Below are 12676 nucleotides of genomic sequence, written 5' to 3'. Positions count from 1 at the left end.
GGGGAAATAAAAATTGTTTCAGCGCAATAAGGCCTTTCAGTAAAATTGTATTATTAATACATTTTCCCTAATAACAAGTAACCGGACATCACCGTAAAGCAATTCCCTTAGGAACATGGGATCCGGCTTCCCCTAGGCCTTGGCAGACAGGACGGAACTGCTCAGAGTGTGGAATCCGGAATCTGCGGGTCTGAGCCCCGGTCGCTGACCAGCCTCTTTCACGGGCCAAGTGATCTGGGACCGGTTGGTTCGTTTCCCTAGCCCTCAGGTTCCTACGCTGTGAAATGGGGATTCATTCAGTCTTCCGTGCATTTCATTCAACACGTGCTGGCTGGGATCTGCTGTGCGTTCCACCCTGGACTTCATGCTGTGGCTGTGAACTCGGGTAAAGCCCCGACCTGGCTCACAGGGTAGTGACAGACACTTCAGATGAGCAACTCAGCAGCGAAAGTGAATCATGTATAGTCTTCGGAGAGGTGAGTAGCAGGATAAGGGTGAGGGTGCAGGGCTCTGTTGGACGGCGGCGAGGTTCCGTGCGTCCTCCTGGTGTCTTCTTTCTGGATCTGAGCATGTGCACAGGGCGACCCCTCCCTCTGTTCTCTCACAGATCGGCCTGCTGTGCGCACCTTCCGCGCTTCGCCTTTGTCACTCAGCAACCTCTCTTGGAATCCGTCCTGTGGGCACATAGGGCAGCACATATTTAACTGGCTGCGTAGTACTCCCATGTATGGACATGCCGCCGTTTGTGTAGCTCACGTCCTGATGCTGGGCATTCGGGTTGTTTTCAGTCTTTTGGTCCTAAGAACAATGCTTGAGCAAAGTTAAATCTCTGTACAGACGCTTCAGTCGATTCATTAAGTAAATCCCTCGAAGTGGGATTTAATGGCAAAGACTCTTGTGCTTGAAATGTTTGGTAAATACTGTCTCAGTGCTTTGCAAGGAGCGAACCGGATTTACAACCTGTGGGGTGGCTCTGGGGAGAGCTGCTCAGGTTTCCCTGCAGGAGACACCCCGCCGAGGGAGAGAGGGCAGCTGGGGCCTCGGCTGTGGGTGCCTGGGCAACCTGCCTTAGCTTTCTAGCCAAGGCCACATGCCTCAGGGGAAGCCGATGGCCACGCACAGCTAAAGCTCAGGGGCCCACGCCCTGCCAGCAGGGGAGTCTTCTGGGCCACCCTCGCCCAGGGCTGTCCTTAGGCCAGCAGAGACTTACTCAGAGCTCTGGGGCTCCCCCGCCCCCTCTCCTTTCACAGGCTGGGCCAGAATCGAGATCAGAGATTTCTCCCATTGGTCTGTGGCATTCCTTCTGCACACCTGTCCCATGCGGACTCTGCCTTGGCATTGGCCTCCCTGGTGACCCACACACATGCACCCACTGACGCGTGAGGACAGCAGCTGGCTGCCTTTGGTGAGCAGGGTTCTACGGCTGCACATTTTCAAAACCCTCAAGCTTTTCCAAACCTCTCATTTTACAGCTAGAGAACCAAGGCCCAGAAATGGTGGGTGGCTTGCCTGAGGCTACACATAGTCAGTGGTGACAGAAGCCCCACCCTCAACCTGGAGACCCCAGCTGACCTTGAACGCCCTGCCCTGTGCGGAGTGAGCCAGGTGCAGGCACGCGTGGCCTCAGCTCCGTTCCTCCTTGTCCAGATTTTCAAAAACTTCCCTGAAATGAGACGGGAAACGGTGTCCAGATATTGGATGTCCTGGATACAATTGCCCCCCCCACTCCTCCACCCCCGCAGCCATTCCTGTCTCAACACCGGGAAGGGTATCTGGAATGTTCCATGCCGCGAGCACTGGGCTCTACCGTTCCAGCTGTGCCAGCTGCTCACGGTCAGCAAAGATCCTCAGGGTTCGGATGGCAGACGGGAGGGGCGGGGGCGAGGGAGGGAGGGAGACAGCCCTGCCACGGGCTCTGATTATGTCCTCCCCTCCGCACTTTCAGGGGCTTAAACAGCAATAGAAGAATGTGCCACTGTCAGCATAAATCTCTGTAAGTGGAATTCTGCTGAGACTCGGGGAACACTGGACGGAAGGAGCCATTTACTCAATGCCGAAGGGGTCCCTCCAAGCCGTCTTTCTGGGGGCTTCTTGCTGGCTCAGCTCAGGGCTGGCCGAGGTCCATGGTCGCCACGCAGCAGTGGCCGGAGGGGTGGTCTCAGGCTCAGGAGCTGCCGGGCCAGGTGTGCCCTGCACAGACGCAGGTGGTGAGGCCGGCGGGCGCTGGGTGAGGGGCTCTGGCTGCCGGCTGAGTCGAGGGGGATGTAGAGATAGGATGGAGGGCGGCCTTGCTGTGCACACTCACCTCTGTACGCTCCCTGAGGGCAGAGGCCAGGGTGTCTCTCTGTCTGCCTCCACCTCAGCCCAGCAGGTGGGATACCTGCTCACTTGGCATTTGCTGACTGATTGGATAAGGGAATCAAGGCAGGAAGGGAGGGCGGGAGAGAAGGAAAGTCCTCCTGCACTTTTCCTTGTTCGTGGGTTTGGCAGTGAATGGTATTAAATCACGCAGATTTCACCCTCTGCCCAGCTCCCAGGGCCCGTCTCCTGGCTGGGCGAGCTCTGACCGAGCATGTCCTGGTGGACAGAGGTCAGCCCTGAGGACACCCCGATAGAAGGCAGCCCCTCTTCTGGCAGCAGCGTGGGGATGACCCATGTCCAGGTTCTGTCCTGGGCTGGACAAACGCCATTTCCGTCCAATGTGCACACATCTGTGTACAGGGTGTGGAGGGGAACACACATGTGAACACATGTGTATTCACACAACAGTGGTGTGTGTGGGGGGGGGGGCTGTGAGCACACACAAGACTCAAGTGAGTGGCGTGTGTCTGCTGGGCCCCTTTTACCTGGGGTGACAGCCCAGGGGGCAGGCCATTCCCCTGCCCTGCTCCAGGCGGGAACTGGCACCCTGAGTGTGCCTTGGGGCACTGGCCTCACCACTCTGGTGGCACCTGGCTTCCCCCCTTCAACGGCTCCCCAGCTCTGACTCTGCTTTCCACAGAGCTGGGTCCCCTCAGCCCAACCCGGGCCTGGCACCTGTGAGCAAGGAGCCACCTGGACCAGTCTGTGCCACTCTTGGGAGAGTGTGAATTAGGGGCACATCCTGGCTCAGGGTCAGGGGGGTTGAATACAGACGCTCAGCTAAAGAATACCCTATATAATAAAAGGCTAATATGCAAATTGTCCCCTCCACCAGGAGTTTGACAGGGAGTTCAACTAGGAGTTCGACCAGGGGGTGGGGCCAGCCAGCCACCTGCCACAGCCCCTCCTCCCAGCCTGCCACTGATCGCCCCTATGGGGCGGGCCAGCTGGACCCCACCCATGCACGAATTTGTGCATCGGACCTCTAGTATTTAATATCATTCCATGGAGTTGCCGCTTCAGTGGGCGTTACGTTCTAGTGTCGGCATGTAAGCTCCAATTAAGAAAAGTGTAGAAAAAGAATCCCTGAAAGGACAGCTGGGTTGGCTGAGATAATGCTGCGCCTGAGCAGAGGTGGCAGGAGCAGCCGCCTGCGTGGAAGGCTTGTGAGCACAATACGGGTTCGGGTTCATCATGTCCGTCCGCAGTGACCCACGCTCGCCTCCATGCTGTGCGGCGGCCGGGCATGGGAAGGCACGGGCTCCCATTTCCTCTCCAGGCAGAAGCGCACTGCAGGAAGCACTAGGCTAAGGCCCAGAATTTTAAATCATGTCTCTCTGCCTCTGCATCTCTCTCTGTCTGTCTCTGTCTCTCTCTTGTCGAACACCTAGAATTGAATTCACATTACGTTTTGATGTCTGTGATGATGCCACCATAAAGTAATTTTGTGTTTGGAAAGTTACCTGCCGTCAGTAGAAAGCCACTACTCGGCTACACCAGCTGTTGCCACGGTGAAATGTGGGCCTGGGGTGCCCAAAGCTCCTGGCATTTAAAGAGAAGCCAAAGGGGCAAAATTTGTAGTAATAGATTCTATTTTTAGAAAAATTTGGCTCAAATTAAAAACAAAAATAAAGCTTGGCTCAGTGGTTGAGAGTCAACCTAGGAACCAGAAGGTCAGGGTTTGACTCCCGGTCAGGGCACATGCCCGGGTTGCAGTCTCGATCCCCAGTGTAGGCTTGCAGGATGCAGCCGATCAATGACTCTCTCTCATCATTGATGTTTCTATCTCCCTCTCCCTTCCTCTCAGAAATCAATAAAAATATATTTAAAAACAAAACTAAAAGAAACTGAAACCAACAAGTGCATACAACAGAAGCTGAAGAGTAGGCTCCAGCATTTGCCTCTGTGGGACGGGCCTCCCAGAGATAATTTGGCCAAAGCTCCTCCATCCAGGAAGGGGCTGTGGCTCCCCAAAAGCTGGGACCAGAATCCGACCCTTCCTCCCATCTGCACCCTCCTGCTTCACGCAGAGGGTGTCAGCCACGCGGGCTCCAGATGCATTGCGTGCCGCCAGCCTGTTCGCAGCAGCGGTGGAACAAGTCATTGAAGCCAGACCACAGACGACCTGGGAAAGATGCTATAGTAAATGTGATGAGGGGCTCCCCTTAATTTGGACTTGAGAAGTCCTGATGCTGGCAAATTGGGTCCCAGTTTTACAACCACCCCTTGCATTTGCTGTGCTTGTATTCTCAGCAACAGATGTCTTCTCAAAGTATGGGCGTCCCTTCTGGGTAACAAAAATGGTGCCTGGGCTGAGCAGGACGTACGCGGGGCAGGGCAGGGGTTTAGATCACACCCACATTGCGCAAGCCTTTGTCCGAGCAACCAGTTCAAAGGATATCAATCCTAGCACCCCAGATGGGCATGTTCATTGCAACACTATTCGTAATAGCCCCCATCTGGGAACACCCCACGTGCGCAGCACAGTGGGATGATAAAGAAATACAGTATATTTGCAGAATGGAGCCCAAAACAGCAACGAGAATGAGTGACCTGGAGCCAAACAGCATGCTGAGCAAAATTCACCAGACACAAAGAGCACACACCGTGTACGCTCCTCAGGTGGAGTCCGGAAACAAAACCACCCGTGTTCGGCAAGGGCCTTATCTTGGGTAGGCACCAGGGCACAGCAGGGACAAAGCAGGTCCCCTGCCCCAGTGGAATTGGTTCTGGGCGGGGGTGGGTGGGTGCAGATAATAACTAAAGTAATAATTGCCAATGCAATGCTCCCATAGATCCAGACCACAATGACCGTGGCCTGGGCTAAGGGCGGGCACAGATTTGCAGGTAGAGGAAGTGATGGACAGGTGAGTGGGATAAATTCTGGGGACATGGCTGGTGAGAGGTCGGGAAGAGACGTGAACTCTGGGTATGGAAACTTTCAGCTTGGAGATGCTTAGTGAACGTTTGGGAGTCATTGAGGCGGGGGTAGGAGGGGCGCTACCGCTGTGGAGTAGGAAGAGACCCAGGGATGGGACCCTAGGGAGCCCTGATAGTGCAGGGTCAGGCATCGGAACATCAGTCCAGGAGGAAAGCCACAGAGGAGGGAGGAGACCAGGAGAGCGTGGGTAATAAACAGCGGCTCACATGGTCCCCTCGTCCCAAGATGGGAAGCTTCATGGGGTTGGGCGGTTCCATCTTGTTCACTATCATGTCCCTAGAACTGAACTCAGATCCCGGCGTATAAGAGGTGGCAGCTGACATTTGCTGAACAAAAGAATGTCAATGTGGCCGACACAGCTAATAAGGCAGTAACGTCCTCCAAGGCCGGGGGCTGGTGAGCGAGTGAGTGGTGCCTTCGGGAAGCTGCTCTTCCCGCCCTGCACACCAGGGGCTCAGCCGCCTCCCACACGTCTTGGTGGGAACAGAGAAGGAGAGATGTTCACGGCTCTGCCAGGTGGTCAAGACATCCCTCCATCTCACGCAGACGTGGGCTCAGGGGCCACCCTCCCGGGAGCCTCTGCAACGGGGCCTCCACCTCTGCTTTGCATGTCTCTCCCTCTTTTTAAAAACCATTTTTATCTTGGCATCAAAGAGATGCAATTGGCACTTCTGTGTCAACGTAGATACAAGCCCTCCCCTTAGATCCCATTTCAACCAGGCTAAATTTAAAAAAGCAAAATGTGTCTGGCCTGATAGCTGGCTCCACGTGCAATGGAAAAAGCCAAAAATAAACACCGTGAGTTGATGACATCCGTACCATCCATGGGCATGCTGCCCGGACTGGGGTGAGAGCGAGTAAAGGGTGCACAGCCCGCCTAGCACAGAGCGCATAGTGGGTTCTACAGCTGCTGAGGGATGGGGTCCACCTGACAGTGTGGTCCTCTGCTGTGGGAACTGCCCTCGGGGCACCGTGGACTGCCAGGGACAGGGTGAGCATGATGTCAGTCGCTCAAGCCTCCCTAGTTCTCGGAGAATGCCCGCCACCCACTTTCGTATGCTGGTCTGAGAACCACCTCCCGGCTGAGTCGAGGGGGATGTAGAGATAGGATGGAGCACAGAACTGTATTCTGCAATTTCAGTTTTTCTCTTGTTATCCAAGGGAGGTGAATCTCCCCCAGATGTTCTGCAGGATGAAAATGGCTTTTGTCTGGATGACAGAAGTCACAGCAATACTGATGGCATTTGTTCACCTGAAGAGCCTAACGAGGTCCATTTTCCCTAAAAGAATTCAGAGCCAGGATCCTTGAGGTAATATATTAGGCAGTTAGGCAGATATGAGCAGAGCAAGGACGATGGGTCAACTAGCACTACCAGATGCAATTGAGTCTTTCCATCTCTACCTATGTGAGACAAGGGGACTCCCCAGAAGCAAGAGGGAGCGAGGCTGCAGATGAAGCAGCCCGGGAGGCTGCCCTAAAACCAGTGGGGCCTCTACAGATTCTAGTGACTCTTCCAAACCCTGACCTACCCACCTCACCAGCTTACATAGAAACCCAAACTAGAAAAGCTGAAATCCATAACCAATCTTTACTCAAGTTCTTACAGGCTTTACAGTCTTCCCAGAAAGTAGTCCAGAAGCATATCCGGTCCATCCTTCCACCCTGGTGACTCTGACTGACTCCTACCTGGAAAGGACCACCCACACAGCAGTCAAGGTCGACGGGATCCTGACGTGGCTTCATCACACCTGGCTTAAAACAGCCCAGGCAAAATAGAGAGTCCAGGACTTTTTGGACCCTCTAAAGATTAGTCCTGGTCCTCATTCTGGGCCCTTATCTTATAAACAGGCCCACTTACTTTATTCAGCAGAGAATTAATTCTATCAAGCTTATAGTCCTCATGGTTCAATATATCTCCCTCGCCAACAATGACCCAAAAGAGTCAATGATTTGACTCATATACATAAAACCAGTGGGGAATGTTGGAGAGGGGGAATTTTTGAGCATGCTTCCAGAGAGGCCGTGGACTATGCCCCAGATAGAATTGTCAGTGCTGACACCAGGCCAGGCCTTGAGATATGGTCTCATGGCCCCTTCCCAGCACGTAGGCCTTCTTTCATAGAACACTGTCAGCTTTCTGGAGAACAGGATGACCGTGTGAATAACATGGTCGTCATTGGCATGATCCTGACGTTGCTTGGGAAAAACTGTTTTGTCTTGGGTTACTTGTTCTGCAAAAACCGGATGTGGTTAATGTGCTTAAAAGCGGTCCTACACAAAGGGTCGCGGCTGCTCTCTGGTCTCCCTGCGTGGAGAATGGCAGAGCAGTCGCCGGGTCGTCCGGCCGCCTGGCTAATAAAGGCTCCCTAAATTTTAATTTGGTCTGGGCTCCAGTGGTCATTCACTCGCATCCGCTCCACAACAGGAGGGAGATGGAGAAACCTATGAACCTCTCTTGTGTGCCCAGGAAAAGGAATTGGAATGGTCTCGTCATACCCCATTATGGATTGTTCCACATGACATGTAACTGCCTATTTATTTTATGTTTATTCCATACTGAAGTTTCTCTGTTCCCCAGATTTCAGATTCTCCTCCCCATCCCCCTGCATTTTTACCCTTGGCTCCTAGCATAGTGCCCTCCTAGAAGGACCATGAAGGTTGGAGAAAAATCCACCTATAACGGCAATCACGTGACCCGCCCAGCCTGCATCTCTGAGCAGACTGTCTGCATTCCTAGTGGAGCTCTGAGTTCTCTGATGCTCTATGATTCTGTGCCAACTACGATGGGCCGTTTCTTCATCCATCTCCTCCCAGGTCTGCCAAGACATCAGAAAATGCTGAGCACCTATGGAAAATCCTGAACGCACTCCGTCTGTTTTGTCTGTTTTTCATTTGATGTTTGTGCTGTTTTTTTGGTACAATAAACAAGGTAAAAGCAACGAAGTAAACAGTGTGAGGTTTAAAGAGTTTTTAACAAATGAACAATGCCTAACTATGTTCTGTTTTGAGAATGTGAATCTTTAGTTTACACTGATAGTTGAAAAACACGGCATTTGGATGACGGCCAGTTTTCCAGGGTGAATAAGCACCTCGAAAGGGACAAATATTTTTCACAGACTGTCAGCAAAATGGAGGCTCAAATATTTTAAAATAAATACATAAAAAGGGAAGAAAGAAAGAGAAGAGAAGGCAAGGAGACCCTGCTGACCTTCAGTTTCCAAATGAGCTTAAAACAAGTTTTTCTACTTATGTTTACTGCTTCCAAAGAAACAAAGCCTTTTAACTCTTCTGTGCTGCTGTTCTCAGAACTAGCTTTTCTAAAATGTCACTCTTGAGATTGAACAAGGGACCTCACTCAGTAGGCCTCTATTTCCTCATCTGTAAAATTGAGATAATTATAATTCTTCATTCCCAGGCTAATTATGAGAACTAAATGAGTTAATATAGCCAAAGACTTAGACCAGGGAGTTCTGTTTAAGTGTTACTATCACCCTGTCATCACCATCATCATCACCATCATCACCATCATCATTATCATCATCAATGTCAATGTCAGCATCATCAATGTCAACATCATCACCATCATCACCATCATCATCACCACCACCACCACCACCATCAATGTCAATGTCGTCATCATCAATACCATCATCATCACCACCACCATCACCATCATCGCTACCATCATCACTATTGTCACCATCATCATCATCACCACCAGTCTCACCACCACCACCATCACCATCATCATCAATAGTTACAAACCTTATCTGATGGAGGAAATGAAAGTAGGTTCCAGGAAACCATCCTCTGGTTAGTATTAGATAGTGACTCTCCAGTGTGGGGTAAGCTTGACTGTTGAGCATAGGCCTAAAGTATCAGTATATTGCTATTGCCCTGCCTTTCGCCCCAATGAGGCACAGGACTTGGTGTCTACATACCCCATACACCCATGCATTTGACTTCCTTCTGAAAATTCTCTACATTAATTCTGCTCTGCTGTGAGGATTGTGACATAAAGGCAGCTACTTGGCTGGGAAATTCTCAGGAATTCAAGCAGTGCCCTAAGCGGTTTGGCTCAGTGGATAGAGCGTCGGCCTGCAGACTGAAAGGTCCCAGGTTCGATTCTGGTCAAGGGCATGTACCTTGATTGCAGGCACATCCCCAGAAGGAGGTGTGCAGGAGGCAGCTGATTGATGTTTCTCTCTCATTGATGTTTCTAATTGTCTATCCCTCTCTCTCTCCCTTCCTCTCTGTAAAAAATCATATATATATTTCAAGCAGTATCATAATCCTTCTTTTTTATTTATTTTTCTAAATCCTCACCCGAAGATATGCTTTTATTTATTTTTATTTTTATTTTTAAAGAGAGGAAGGGGAGAGAGAGAGAGAGAGAGAGGGAGAGAGAGAGAAACATGGATGTGAGAGAGAAACATCCATTGGTTGCCTTCCATACACTCCCTGACCCAGGATCAAACTGGCAACCTACGTATGTGCCCTAACCTGGAATCAAACCCTCAACCATCTGGTGTACCAAATGATACTCCAACCAAGTGAGCCACTCAGCCAGGGCATTGCCAGGCTTGCAGGATGCTAACAGTGTGGCCTCTAGGAACAACATTAGAAATAGCATCTCAGTATGTCCCAGTTGATCCCAGTCAGCCCTGCTTTCTGCCTGGTTTCTCCATCGTGCCTTCTCTCATTGCAATAATGTTACAATTTGGATACTACATTATATGATCACCGTGATTTTGAGTGCTTCCTATGTTCTTTTTGCTCATTTCTATTTTCTAAGCTTCCAACAGGAAATTTATAATAAAGAGAGTAAAACAATGCAAGTGACAAAGCACCATCTCAGGTACTACCTTCTCCAGAGAGGGTTTCCTGCTGCCCAGCATGGGTCACTCAAAAGAGGGTCTCACCCGGCTTGAAAGCCCAGCTTTGTTACTTGCCTAACATATGGCAGGAGGGCATTACACATTGTCTCTCCAACAGAAAGTTGAACAGCCCACCCCTAGCTATTTGGGTAATGGTGGTCCTCCTAGCCACGGTGATAAATTAAAACACTTCTAACACAGACCTAACACACCCAGCTCTACCCCTGGGACGCTATCTCATTTGGTGGGGCGTGCAAAGCAAGGCTTGCTCCCATCACAGAACTGTGACTAGCGCTGTCTGCTTGGTGCTTGCATCTGATGAAAGAACCATCCATGGAGAATCGGAAAGAAATTAATCCAGGAACCACGCCCAGGACTGAACTGCAGTGTCTGCACTTTCATATCCCATGGAGTTGAAATAAACTCCTGCCAGTGTTGGGAGGGATTTTTTCCCACCCACCTTTGAACTACCTTAAAATAACAGAGTGCCCTCTTTGAGCAGGTTGGCCCAGTGGGAAGATTGACCTTATTTCCATTCTCCGACTGAAAGGGACAGCCTCTTCTGGGCAGGGGCGGCGCTGCGACCAGATGAGAGACGAGAGTTCACGCCGCTGCGGTGACCCACTGGAAAAGGAAGCTACCGGACATTTCCTCTCCACATTGTCTTTTTGCAAGGTTACAAGTAAGGAATATTTGTACTGGATTGTTTTCCTTCGTTGTATGCCAGCAAAAACTTGCTAAGTTCAAGAGAGATGGAGAAAAAAGCCCGCATTATTAAATTTTAATGGACAGTCATGTTCAAACAAACCAAAGTGCCTGACAATTCACCCGCTACCCTAGTCTCACATCTGCCCTGCAGCCATAACCACCCACAATCCTAAAAGCCTGAGCACAGATGTTAGATAAGTTGACGCTCATGCTTAAAACCCTTTAATGTGCCCGGCCAGTGTAGCTCAGCAATGGAGTGTCGACACAGGAACCAAGAGGCCACTGGTTTGATTCCTGGTCAGGGCACATGCCCAGGTTGCGGGCTCAGTCCCCACTAGGGGGCATGCAGGTGCAGCCGATCAATGATGTTTCTCATCAATGTTTCTATTTCTCTATCCTTCTCCCTTCCTCTCTCTCTAAAAAATCAGTGAAGCCGTAGCCGGTTTGGCTCAGTGGATAGAGCATCGGCCTGCAGACTGAAAGGTCCCGGGTTCGATTCTGGCCAAGGGCATGTACCTTGGTTGTGGGCACATCCCCAGTAGGAGGTGTGCAAGAAGCAGCTGGTCGATGTTTCTCTCTCATCGATGTTTCTAGCTCTCTATCCCTCTCCCTTCCTCTCTGTAAAAAAATCAATAAAATATATTTTAAAAAATAAAAAATCAATGAAAACATATTTATTAAACAGCAACAACAACAACAACAACAAAACCTTTAATGCTCCCATTGCTTGGGCAGTGGTTCTTTACCCAGAATCACTACTGCATTTTCTGTGCTCCTCCCTGGAATGCTCTCCCTCTCTCTTCCCTAAGGTTTGGCTTCCCTGGGAATTTCTGAGACACCTTTCCTGATCCTCCCACACGATGGCCTGTGTCACCACATGCCTACACACTCTTTAATCATCTTTTCTGCTTATTTACTTGTTGATTTTCCGTATTCCCCATCTGGAAGGTAAGTACCACGACAGCAGGGACTCATGTTATTCATCATTGTAGCCTTATTGCTGATGAAATGAAAGATAGATTATAGCTTAAAATGTTCCCATTCTTAAAGGTGCAGTGCTCATTGCTTTGCAGGAGATCACGCTGGGTGGTCTCCAAGTTCCCTTCCATTTTTGTAATTCCAACACTCAAGTCAAAGGTTCATTTAAAACCACCTTTTCTCTCCTTCTGACTTTACAATATTAGACTCCAGTTTGTCTTCCTCAGTAGACCTCCCCCAGGACTCTCCCCACACCCTCCCTGATCATGCATTGGGTGCACAAATATTTATTGTGCCCCAGCCGAATGCCAGCACAGCACTTGGTGGGGAGTCAGCCGTGAACGGCCTCATCTCAGACAAGCAGGCCACCCCCATGAAGTACAGATGCAAGGAGAGAAGGGTGCTAGGGATTTCATCAGTTAGGGGTCTACCCTCTCATCACCCTGTCTCCTATTGTAGACTGAGTTAGGGTCCTCTGAGTGGTACCCAGAGCTTCTTATTGCTAATTTTCCCAAGTCATTTCCTTGAGTTTAAGGCACTATCCTTCATTCCAACTGGAACCGTATAGAGCTTCGCCCAGGCCAGAAAGCTACTGTGTAAATCTGTCTACTTAAAATAGAAGTCCTGCTGCTTGAATAGTCAACAATTACATCCAGTGCAAGGACCAGGGCAATGGTTGAGTCATGTCTACCTTCAGAGGGGAGCTAAAAAGCAGGTAGAAAGTGGATGATTAGGAGGGGAGGACTCAGTTAATGAAACGAAGGAGGAAACATCCATATGATATATTTCTTCTTATGTTCACAGTCAATT

The sequence above is a fragment of the Cnephaeus nilssonii genome, assembly GCF_951640355.1.
Source record: "Cnephaeus nilssonii genome assembly, chromosome: 20".
Classification (NCBI taxonomy): Eukaryota; Metazoa; Chordata; class Mammalia; order Chiroptera; family Vespertilionidae; genus Cnephaeus; species Cnephaeus nilssonii.
This window is presented reverse-complemented; position numbering follows the sequence as displayed.